Source organism: Sapajus apella, unplaced genomic scaffold (genome assembly GCF_009761245.1).
Source record: "Sapajus apella isolate SASKATOON/1434 unplaced genomic scaffold, GSC_monkey_1.0 scaffold21, whole genome shotgun sequence".
Classification (NCBI taxonomy): Eukaryota; Metazoa; Chordata; class Mammalia; order Primates; family Cebidae; genus Sapajus; species Sapajus apella.
The window spans coordinates 16,424,462-16,437,109 of NW_022436961.1; the positions used below are offsets into that span (position 1 = coordinate 16,424,462).

At 38.2% G+C, this 12,648-nt stretch overlaps 1 pseudogene; it reads left to right on the plus strand.

The window, feature by feature from the left end:
• Positions 1-8,149: 8,149 nt before the first annotated feature.
• Positions 8,150-9,016, plus strand: LOC116558410 (annotated as a pseudogene).
• The last annotated feature ends 3,632 nt before the right edge of the window (positions 9,017-12,648 follow it).

Here is a 12,648-nt window from a genome sequence, read left to right on the forward strand (position 1 = left end):
CTAGGATTGCAACTCCCGCTTTTTTTTTTTTTTTTTTTTTTTGCTCTCCATTTGCTTGGTAAATATTCCTCCGTCCCTTTATTTTGAGCCTATGTGTGTCCTTGCATGTGAGATGGGTTTCCTGAAAATGGCACACCAATGGGTCTTGACTTTTTATCCTATTTGCCAGTCTGTGTCTTTTGATTGGGGCATTTAGCCCATTTACATTTAAGGTTAATATTATGGGTGAATTTGATCCTGCCATTTTGATGCTAGCTGCATGTTTTGTCCATTAGTTGATGCAGTTTTTTTCATTGTGTCAAGGGTCTTCACCCTTTGCTAAAGTTTTGAGTGGCTGTTACTGGTCGTTCCTGTCCATGTTAGGTGCTTCTTTCAGGAGCTCTTGTAAGGCAGGCCTGGTGGTGATGAAATCTCTAAGCAATGGCTTGTCTGTAAAGGATTTTATTTCTCCTTCACTTATGAAGCTTAGTTTGGCTGAATATGCAATTCTAGCTTGCAATTTCTTTTCTTTAAGGATGTTGAATATTGGCTTCCACTCCCTTCTGGCTTGTAGGGTCTGTGGAGAGATCTGCTGTGAGTCTGATGGGCTTTCCTTTGTGAGTAACCCAACCCTTCTCTCTGGCTGCCCTTAGCGTTTTTTCCTTCACTTCAACACTGGTGAATCTGACAGTTATGTGCCTTGGAGTTGCTCATCTTGAGGAATATGTTTGTGGTGTTTTCTGAATTTCCTTGTTATTGGTCTATTGAATGTTGACTTGCCTTGCTAGGTTGGGGAAGTTCTCCTGGATGATAACCTGCAGAGTGTTTTCCAGCTTGGATTAATTTTCTCTGTCACATTTAGGTACACCTATCAAGGGTAGATTAGGTCTTTTCACATAATCCTTAATTTCTTGGAGACGTTGTTCCTTTCTTTTCACTCTTTTTTTCTTTAATTTTGCCTTCTCATTTTATTTCATTGAGGTGATCTTCAATCTCTGATATCCTTTCTTCTGCTTGGTTGATTTGGCTATTCAGACTTGTGTATACTTCATAAAGTTCTCTCGTGCTGTGTTTTCAGCTCCATCAAGTCTTTTATATTCTTCTCTAAGCTGTTTATTCTAGTTAGCATTTTGTCAAACCTTTTTTCAAGGTTCTTAGTGTCTAAACATGTTCTTTAAGCTCAGATAAGTTTGTTACTATCTACCTTTTGAAGCCTGTTTCTATCAATTCATCAGATTCATTCTCCATCCAGGTTTGTTCCCTTGCTGGTGAGGAGTTCTGATCCCTTGGAGGAGGAGAGATGTTCTTATTTTTGGTGTTTTCATCCTTTTTATGCTGGTTTCTTCCTATGTTTGTGGATTTATCTACCTGTGGCCTTTGTATTTGATGACTTTTGGATGGGTTCTCTGACTGGACATCCTTTTTGTTGATGTTGAAGCTATTTCTGTTTTCTAGTTTTCCTTCTAACAGGCCCTTCTGCTGCAGGACTGCTGGAGGTCCACTCCAGACCTTGCTTGGCTGGGGATCACCTGTGAGGGCTGCAGAATAGTAAGGGTTGCTGCCGGTTTCTTCTTCTGTTATCTTCATCCCGGAAGGATACCAACCTGATGTCAGCTTCAGCTCTCCTTTATGTAGTGTCTCTTTGGATATGCAGTGGTTGGGAAACTGTTTGAGGAGACAGTCTGTCCATTGTAGGAGCTCTAGTGCTGTGCTGTGAGCTCCATTGTTCTATTCAGAGCTGCTGGGCAGGTACATTTCAGTCTGCTGCAGCAGAACTCATAACCACCTCTTTTCCAAGGTGCTCTGTCCTGGGAAGGTGGGGCTTTATTTATAAGTTGCTGACATGCTGCTGCCTTTTTTCAGAGAATCCCTGCCCAGCAAGGAGGTAGTCTAGTCACAGTCTGCCAGCAGAGGCGTTGCTAAGCTGCCGCGGCTCTGCCCAGCTGCTGTGTAAACTTCCTTGCAGTTTTGTTTACAGAGGTACAGTTAGAACTGCCTCTATAATGGCAGTCTGCCTCAGTAATGATGGACTGCCTCAGTAATAGTGGACTGCCTCGGTAATGACAGGCTGCCTTGGTAATGGCGGACTGCCTTGGTAATGACGCACTGCCTCAGTAGTGGTGGACTGCCCAGGTAGTGGTAGACTGCCCAGTAATGGCAGATGTGCTTCCCCACACTGAGCTGGACAGTCCTGGGTCCAGCTGCACTTGCTGCCAAGTTCTTAATCCAGAGCGTTTCAGATTGTTGGTCTTTGAGGGGGTGGGACCTGCTGAGCCAGATCTCCTGGCTCCCTGTTTCAGCCCCTCTTTTTCAGTTGAATGGGTGGCTCCGTCTCCCAGGCGTTCCAGGCAGCAGCTGAAGTGGCCGCCCAGTTTTGTATGAGTTTTTGTGCAGAAACTGGCAACACCAGCTGAAACAGCTGTGCTGGAAACTCGTGGTGCTTTGTGGCCCAGGAATCTCCTGGCCTGTGGGCAGTAAAAACTCATTTGGAAATGCAGTGATCACTCACCCTCTGTGTTATTCTCCCTGGGAACTGCACTCCAGAGCTGTTCTTGTTCAGCCATCTTGGATCTCCTGTCTCTTTATTTTCAGTTAGTCTTCCTTTTCTAACCAAATTCTTAAGTTTTTCTTACTTGAACATATATTTTTATATTTTAAACTGTAAACTTCATTCTAATTTTAAGGTTTTCTATGCACCAAGTAAAACAAAACAAAAAACATACATTATTAAAATGTATTAAATATTAGCTTTCCCTTTGTGCATTAGAGCCATCCTCAACAACTTAGCTCCTCCAGTCACACTTCCCTGCACTTGTGTTGGGGCTCAGAACACAATACCCCAATGTATGATACCTTGGCATACTAAGCATTTTAAGCTGAAATTGAGAGGATGACGGAAGCAAAAAGGCCACTGTCTGACCTTACCTTTCTCTTTCTCTGATCTTTTACCTCTGGTGAAGCATGGTTATAGAAGAATTCTCTGACCTACCTTGCTTGAAAGTAGGTTGTATGACCCTCCATTCCAGAGGGATCCAGCCCTATACCTGGAATCTATGAAGAATCTGGACAAATAGGCCTTGCTAAATTCCTCCCAGTTTAGTACTATTGGATTATACCCTTTTATCCTCCCATCACACTTCTGCAGGACCACCTATAAAAATACAGTTTTCTCTGGGCCTTTAGGACTTCATTTCTGAATGCTCCAGTGTCACATAATATTTTAGTTAAATAGAATTACAGTAAATGCTTTCCTCCTGTTAATTTGTCTTTTATTATAGGGGTCTCAGCCATCAATATTGCAATGAGTGAGGAAAAGTATTACAATTGACCCTTGAACAGTGGAGGGATTAAGGGCGCAGACTTCTGTGCAGCCAAAAGTTCACATATGACTTTGACTTTCCAAAAACTTAGTTACTTGTTGTCTGGAAGCTGTACCAATAACATCAACAGCCAACTAACACACATTTTGTCTGTTCTACGTATTGGATGCTGTATTCTTATAATAAAGTAAGCAAGATAAAAGATGCTACTAAGAAATTCATAATGAGGGAATATTTAATATTCATTAAGTGGATCATAATGAAGGTCTTCATCCTCATTTTCTTCATATTGAGTAGCTGAGGAAGAGGAGGCGTTGGTCTTGCTGTCCCAGGAGTGGCAGAGGTGAAAGAAAATCCACATGTAAGTGGACTCACAAAGTTCAAACCTATGTTGTTAAAGGGTCAGTTGTACACAGGTTCTGGGAAGTAGGATGTTGAAGCATTTGGGTGGCTATTATTCTAAATATCAAACACTTGAAGCAATAAAACAACTATCAGCAGAAAAATACATAAAGCAATAGCTTCAGAGACACTGAACATAAGGTAATGGATGACAGTGATCTCTGAGATATAAAAAACAAAGGAGGAAACAGTGATTTTTCCAGTATTGACACAGAACAAGCAGGGAAATCCCAGGCAAAGCCTGAGTTGAGGAGTGGAGAATCCTGGGAGATCAGAGTTGCCAGCATACAGGAAAAAATACCAGAGAAGAGAGAGGTACATAGATAACTCCAGAGATTTTTAGACGTCACCTTAGGGAATTCAGCTGAGAGCCAAACAGTGCATGTATGTGAGGACACTACCCAAGCCTCAGGAAAAAGCCATTAGAAAGGATTAGGAAGTGCCTGGCTTTCACATAGGGTCAAGAGATGTGCCCTTTTTCAGGAGACTGGCAGGAAAATGAACAGTTAGGTACAATACCAGTAAGTTTCTCGGCTCACTAACTCTAGGCTGAGTACTGCTCAATCACATATAACAAATCTTAAAAGCATAACCCAAACTTACCATTTTCCAATTAACTGCAACCCAAAACAAAACTCAAGAACGTGGAAGTACAAACATCTACTACTTACAAGTTGACATTCACATTATCTGGCATTCAATAGAAATGACCCAGGCATACAGAATAGCAGGAAGATATAAACCATAAAGAGAAAGAAAACAGTCAATTAAAAAGAACTCAGTGAGGCAAGGTGAGACAAAAATACAGTGATAATTTAGCACTGTTAACTACCTAAAATAAAACAGAATTATTACAGATAGAGTAAGTCTTAGTGTTCTGTACCATTGTAAGATAACTATAGTTAATATAGTTACAAATTGCTGGAAGGAGGACATTTAATGTTTCCAGTACAAAGAAACAATTATTGAAATGATGGATGGATATGCTAATTACCTTGATCTGATCAGTATACCTTATATGTATGGAAGCATCACTATGTATCCCCATGAATATGTCTAATTATTTGTCAGTTAAAAAAGACAAAACATGGCTGGACGCAGTGACTCACACCTGTAATCCCAGAAAGTTGGGAGGCCGAGGCTGGCAGATCACTAGGTCAGGAGATCGAGACAATCCTGGCCAACATGGTGAAACCCCGTCTCTACTAAAAAACAGAAAAATTACCTGGGCGTGGTGGCGTGCATCTGAAGTCCCAGCTACTAGGGAGGCCAAAGCGGATGAATTGCTTGAACCCAGGAGGCAGAGGTTGCAGTGAGCGGAGATTGTGCCACTGTACTCCAGCCTGGTGACTGGCAACAGAGCAGGACTCTGTCTCAAAAAAAAAAAAAAAAAAAAGACAAAACACAGAATAATTAGCTAAGTTAACAGAGCAGCATAATATATATGTTATTGGGATCCTCAAAGGTGAGAGTATGTGTGCAGAAAATATAAGCAAATAGTGACTGATGCCTTTCTGAATTTAATAAATCTACAAATAGAAGAACCTCAGTGAAGTCCAAGCACAAGAAACATGATACCGAGACATATAAAAATCAATTTCCCTAAAAGCAGTAGTAAAGATAAATCTTAAAAGCAAACAGAAAAAATGACACATTATGACAAATGAACAAATTTTAAAATATAGGAGTTTTGCTGGGGGGTATCAGGAACAATGCAAGTGAGGAGAGTTTAACAACATCTTAAAATACTAAAATAAAATAGTTACCAACCTAGAGTGTTATCTCCATTGAAAATATCTCACTAAAATGAAGGCTAAGTGAAGAGTTTCTCAGAAATATGAAAGCTGAAACAATTCCTCACTGCCAGAGTCCCAACCTGAGACCCATCAAAGAAAATCCTTCAAGAAGAAGTAAAATAAGAGCAAAATTGAAATACACATCTATACAAAGGAATCAAGCCACAGAAAATGGCAATTATATGAGTAAATACATGTGTTAGTATTCTAGGACTGCTGTAACAAAGTACTTCAATCTGGATATCTTAAAACCACAGAAATGTATTGTCTCACAGTTCTAGAGCTAAAAGTTCAAAACTGAGGTGTTGAGAGGGCAGTATTTTCTATGAAACATTTAGGGAAGAATTCTGCCTTGCTTCTTCGTAGCTTCTGGTGTTGGCTGGCCATTCTTACCTTCCTCAGCTTGCAGGTGCATCGCTACAATTGAGGCAGGAGGCAACACACAACTCCAGAGGTGAGGCTTGGACAGTGGACCAAACTGAGGACTACCTAAAACAGGGATGTGGTGGAAGCAGCTTTTCATAAAACATGCTTACCAGTGTGTGTGCCATGTCAGTTCACCATTGCCATGGCAAAACCTGGGAGTTACTGCCCCTTTCCATGGCAATGACCCAACAACTCCAAAGTTACTACTCTTTTTTTTTCATTCGTGTATGAACTGCCACTTAATCTGCATGCAATTAAAAGCAGATATAAAAATGACAATAGAACTGCCCTGAGCTGCTACTCTCTGCCATGGAGGCTGTCCTACTCTGCAGGAGCAGTCATGGAAGCTGTTTCCTTCCACCACTGGCTCGCCCTTGAATTCTTTCCAGGGCGAAGCAAAGAACCTTCCCAGGCTAAGCTCCAGGTAGCTAAACTCCAGTGTGGAGCACACCAGCCCTGCATCACTGTGTGTACCTCTGTCTTTACATGACCTTCTCTCTCGGGTATCTGTGTTTCTGTATCTCTATATCTGTGTGCCTCTTCTCCTCTAAAAAAACATCAGTCACATTTGATTGGAGATCCACCCTACTTTAGGATGGTAACAATTAACATGACATCTGTCGTGACCCTATTTCCCTTGCAGTTAGGACTTCAACATATCGTTTGGGGGAATACAATTCAACCCATAAAAAGACATAAGGATTTTTTTTTTACTCAAATTTCTTTAAAAGAGAAATGACTAAAATAATGCAGTGTGGATTTATTCTACTTCAAAACTCCAGGCATTCTGTTCCATAGGTATAATTATTTCTATGTTGAAGTTATTTCAGTTTAAAAAGTATATATTCATGGGTGCTTTTTTCTGTTATTTAATTAATTTTAGTTGAGCTCTCAAGAAAATCTAGCCAGCACCTACCTGATGTGAACCCTTGAATATTGTACGTATATTAAAGTCACAGCATTAAAAATAAGTTGGTAACTCAAAAATATGTGGCTAAACAGAAGGCAGTATTAAACTAAATAGAGAACCCCAGGAATGTAACAGATTCCATAGACAAGAAAATGCTTCTGGCTCAGTGGTTTGCTTCAGTTTGTGGGAGAGAATCCTGTAATATATACACCAGTAGTGAAGGAGAAATCTCACAGACTTCCAGGAACAAAAAATATGAAATCAGACCTTAAAATATCAAATGCCTTTTTTTCTTCCAGCAGTCTCTGCCCCTACAGATTTTATCTCATAGTGACTACGTTTTATTAATTGGAGCAGGAGAAAAGAGGGTGAAGAGGGTATTTTCTTACTTTGCCATTTGAAAATCGTAAAACTTTGCAATCATAATGCCCCTCTGTACACTGCCTTCTCGGCTTCATTGCCTGATTGCCTTCTGTTACGTGCATTAGCACTACTACCCTTGAATTGGCTGGTGCTCTCATTCCTAAGTGAAAACACACATGTGTATACATGCACACACACATACACACACACACACACACACCCCCCACATATACATCACTGAACTTTTGGTTTAACCACCCAGCCACAGTTTCACGGTCATAAACCATTTAAGTCAAAAGCAATCACCATTACCCTAGACACCACCATCATAAAAGCATGGAATTACTTGACCTGGGTCAAAATGTGCCTCTTCCATGCTCCTTGGACACTTGGAAAAAGATTTCTATTACTTATTCCCAACACCTGGAAATGCTATATTTTATGGAGAACTAGGGGGAATTTTAACTTGTTATAATCTCAGAAGGGAGATCTCAACATCTCAAAAGAGAGCTCCCACTCTCATTATCACAGAACAGATTAGGTCAAAGTGGCTTAACAGATTCTATAGAACAAAACTGGCCTACAAGGACTGATTCCACAAAAATTAATAATAAAAGACAAAGCAAGGATAAATTCAGAATGGAAATAATTAGGCATTGATAACACTTCTGAAATTATTTTTGAAACAGCAGTAGCTGTTTGCAATACTTGTCACAAATTAAGCCTTGAGGACAATTAAAATCCATCTACATCAGCTGGCAAATTAAATGTGCAACAAACAGTAATGAAATGGAGCAAAGGAAATGCAAATTTTGTCAGAGGCAATTTGAAGATCCTCAAGATTTTATAGACCACCTTAATAGACACAGCTATCCAAATGTGTATTTTTGTTTGCATTTTAAATTTAGTCATTTAAGCTGCCATTCAGCTTGCCCAGCAGACAAAAAGTCACAGGGTGTTTCAAGCTCAGTGTAGTTTTCCAGAATGTCATGAGCTTTTTGAAGATCTTTTTGTGCTCTATGAACATGAAGCTCAGCACTATTTAAGTAAAATACCAGAATCATCTGCACAACCAAGTGAGACAATGCTTTGGGATGTTCATACAGATTCAAATTCTAATCATTAGGAAAAAGACTCATCTAGTAATGAGAAACAAATTGCCTGCCAGTTTCTACTAGCCAATCAAGGAAAGATTCTACAGAACCAAAGACATGTATAGAAAGCATGGAAAGGAAAACTGTTTAGTTCAGAATGGAAATGAATGTTCTGATAACACCTTCAAATATAAGCTTAATAGACCAAAAGATGCCTGCCATAGTGCCAAATTCTGAAAATAATTGTAGTAGTGATTTAGTTAATGGACACAGTGAAATAGAGCAAACACCTTTAATTTCGTCAGATCCTGCTTTGAAAATTGATAGGACAGAACATGGTTCCATTATACCCAGTGTTATACCACGAGAACACAATACGTTGCCAGTATCTCAGGCACCTCCCCAACCAAATCTGACAAGTGAACATACTTCATATGGCTTAATTTTAACAAAATCATTTACCTTAATCAATGGTATTTTAGTATGCCAAAATTCAGAAAATTTCTGACTGGTAGAGTAGATGCCTGTTCTGATCAAGTTAATCTGTGTTTAAAAGAAAACAGTGAAAAGACTAAGATGTGGCAAATGCCCGACCACCTACTGTAAGGCAGAAGCCCTTGAGGCTCATCTTGAACAAAAGAAATGTCACACATTCTTTGGATTTGATTCAAATAGCAAAAGTGCCTGATAAAAATGTTTCAGAAAGATCCATCAAGCAGTAGTGTGAAAAAAAACACTATATGACAATGCATCATCAATTTGCTCTTTCCTTAATGGCTGTAATTTTAGAGTGATCTTGGATTACTAAAGTTCAGGACAAAACACATTTTCTAGAATGAACTCACAGAGATGTGCTGACTTGGACTCCAAAAGAGTTATAAAATTCCCAAAGTACCAGTTTTCCAGAAAACCACATTTTAAAAAACTTTATGATAATTAATAGCAATATGTTCAGCTTTACTTATATGAGAAATACATTAAGCAGCTAGTCAGAAAACCACCTATGGCCTTACAGAAAGGGAAAAGTTAACCTATTACTAAAAAGTGTGGGGGGGGAGGAGGGCTGGTTTATAATTGTAAACAATTTAAAGTATTTTACAAATGGGGTTTGTTTTCTTGTCACATATAAACAGATTATGTCCCCTCCCTTCTGGTCAAACATAGTTTAAGGAATCGGTGCTGTTTGGTTTGTGATAGTATTTAGAAATTTACAGGTTAACTTGGCACAGGGCTATCAACTGAAGATTTTAACTGGTTTCCAGATGATTAATTACGTCAAAGTTCAGTGAATGGCATGGCAGCCTTGAAAATTAAACAAAACAAAACAAAACAAAAAACCATAGTACTTTGCTAATCAGCTCTTGAGAGAACCTCCCACTAATCACTTTTGTGGTACAAACTAGTTACATTTAAAGGGCACGGTGTCAATAAAAAAGAAATACCATCAGTAACTCTGGGGAGAGATGAAAGGAATCTAAGACCTTTACAGGCCTTGTAGTTAAAGGAAAACACTGAAATGCAAATTCTTCAATGTGAATAGTGGTAAAAGCACAAAGGGATATTTCTGTTTGTATATATGTCAGGACATTGCTTGATGATTCATAGTAAGAAACTTTAGACATTAATTTTAGTTATCTAAGTACAATCCTATTAAAATAACTGGCTCAAAAAATCAGCTAAGAATCAGATTGCAAATTCGTTCATTTTCTATTAGGAGAGGTAATTCCAAATAAGCTGTATTACTCCTGTTTTTTACATCATTACTGATGGATATGGTCTGAATAGCAATTTTTATATGTAAAAGGAAGTATTTACACAAAAATTTGCACAACAGGAACACAATAAGAGATACATCCGAGCATTGTTTTCCTTGGTGATAAGTTATTTTCCTGAAGAAGATTTTAACTTAATAAATTGTTTTAAAAAAGTAAATATTTAAAAAGAATATTCTCTCACACGGTTTACACTTGTCCATTAATGAAAGGAAGATGGTTAAAGACTCCCTTTTACCGAATAGTGTGTAAATCTAAAACAGGGATTAAAAAAAACAAAATGGTAAACTGTTTCAAAACAGACCACCTGATGTCCTAATGTCAAACATTCCAGTTATTCTAAATAATAAAATCTTTGTTCAAGGCAGATAATCTCATCAGACACTATATTAGAGCTTCTTTAATGAGACTACCTGTACTGTGGAAGTGAGAAATTTCTTCCAGGTAGCAATATTTTATTAAATTATAATTTCCAGGTAATGCTTGATCAGATTTTTTTTTATTTCCCCATTTTATTAGTTTATTTGTAATCAGCATTCACAACTACGGCAATGATGGTCATTAAGTACATTCCAAATCTAATTTTGTTTTTGTTATGAGCTTACTAATGTAAGCTCACATATGTTATGAATTTATATATATGTAAATTTATATATGTAAATTTATGAATTTATGGAATTAATCTATGAATTGTGGCTGTGGAATTTACACTTGGTAACTAAACACAGTTCATAATCAAGTTTTAAAATAATTTAAGGTCAACTGAAAATGTTTTCTATATTTCTTGATACTAAAAATGTAATGATTTTTATTTCAGTTCATTCTAAATATATAGTCTTGTAATAAAGTGTCTGTTTGGAAAAAAAAATCCATCTACATCAGTTGGCAAGCAAACCTATTAACGGACGTTAATTCTGTAACTGACCCTAAATTGAATGGATTGCTATGATAAGAAAAAGAAAGTAATAAAGCTAAATGCATGGCTTTATAAACTGAATACTTGGAGACCACAGAAAAGCTAGGAGGAAATCACAGGGGCGGGTAAGGAAGCCAGGGTATAGTAAGACTGGGTGAGGCTTTCATTAAAGGCTTAATGCTGGGACCCTTACTGTGAGGAAGATCATTGAAACAAGTTCTCATATTGACCTCATATTCAGAATTAGCTACCGGCCCAAACTTATGATAGGCCAAATGCCCAAATTAAACTCCGACTTCTTGTGACTATCCTGGATATGCTAATCCTGAAATTTTGTCTCTGCTCTATCAATGTTGTTACAACAAGCTAGTTTTATATTCTTGCATAGTAAATGCACCCAAATCAATCACCCACATAGGTGTAAGCAATTCCACTCTTAGAAATCAAGAATTTCCTACTCTTTGTAAAGTTTTTTTTGTTTGTTTGTTTTGTTTTTTTTTTTTGTTGTTGTTTTTTAAGACGGAGTCTTGCTCTGTCACCAGACTGGAGTGCAGTGGTGTGATTTAGGCTCACTGCAACCTCTGCCTCCCGGTTTCCAGCGAATCTCCTGCCTCAGTTTCCTGAGTAGCAGGGGTTACAGGTTCATGCCCCACCATGCCTGGCTAACTTGCATTTTTAGTAGAGATAGGGTTTCACCATATTGGCCCAATGGTCTTGATGTCTTGACCTCGTGATCCACCCACCTCGTCTTCCCGAAGTGCTAGGAGTACAGGCATGAGCCACTGTGCCTAGCCTATATCTTAAATTTTTTAATAATACACACATTTTGTCCCTCACCCTACAAATATTTTTGGGTTTTATTCTGATCAACATGCAATATACAGAATACTTTCTCTCCATTATCTTATTAGGGTAGAACTAGCTTTGCAGCTTTGGACATCATTTAATAGATGTGAAGTTGAATACAGAAAGGAAGAAGAACAAAATTCCTCAGTGTTTGTTGCCTTAACTAGGTCCTCCCCTCAGCTCATTGTCCCTCTGTCAACTTGCAAGAGACTGACTTTGTTTCATTGTGCTTATGTAGTTAGATTATGAGGCTGATCATTTAGTGTCCATCAGACTGTATATTAGTAAATCTTCTCTCAAGTAGCCCCAATATCCTTTGTGGCCAGAGGAAAACATTCAACTAATCGATCCAATTTCTCTTGAAAAGAAAAAAAAGCTCAAAGTTCTGATAAAGAGTCACTGTAATACCTGTTTCACCAATTAAAAAACATGTTTGTATTTGTATGGCACCCCTGGGAACCTAATGCAATAATAACAGCTTCTTTTCTATATGTTCCTAATCTAGATGCTATATTTTTTTATGCATCCCACCTACTGTTAAGTATTTTACAATGATAAATTTATGCTCTATTTTTTATTCTGTCCCATCTCACCCTGCTAGGAAATTTTTATTTGATGTTTTTCATATCAAAGCTTCCAAGCTACTTGCATTACAAGGCCACGTGGAATGTTCTTTATTCTCTCAAATTCTCAAAGGGATGTGGATGGTACTGTGTTTTTAGTCATTCTGTAGTTATGTATATCAGTTAATCTTCCATTGTGCTTCTTTCAGAAGAGGACTATAAACAAGATGGCTTCATTTAATTTTTAAAAATCTAACCCAA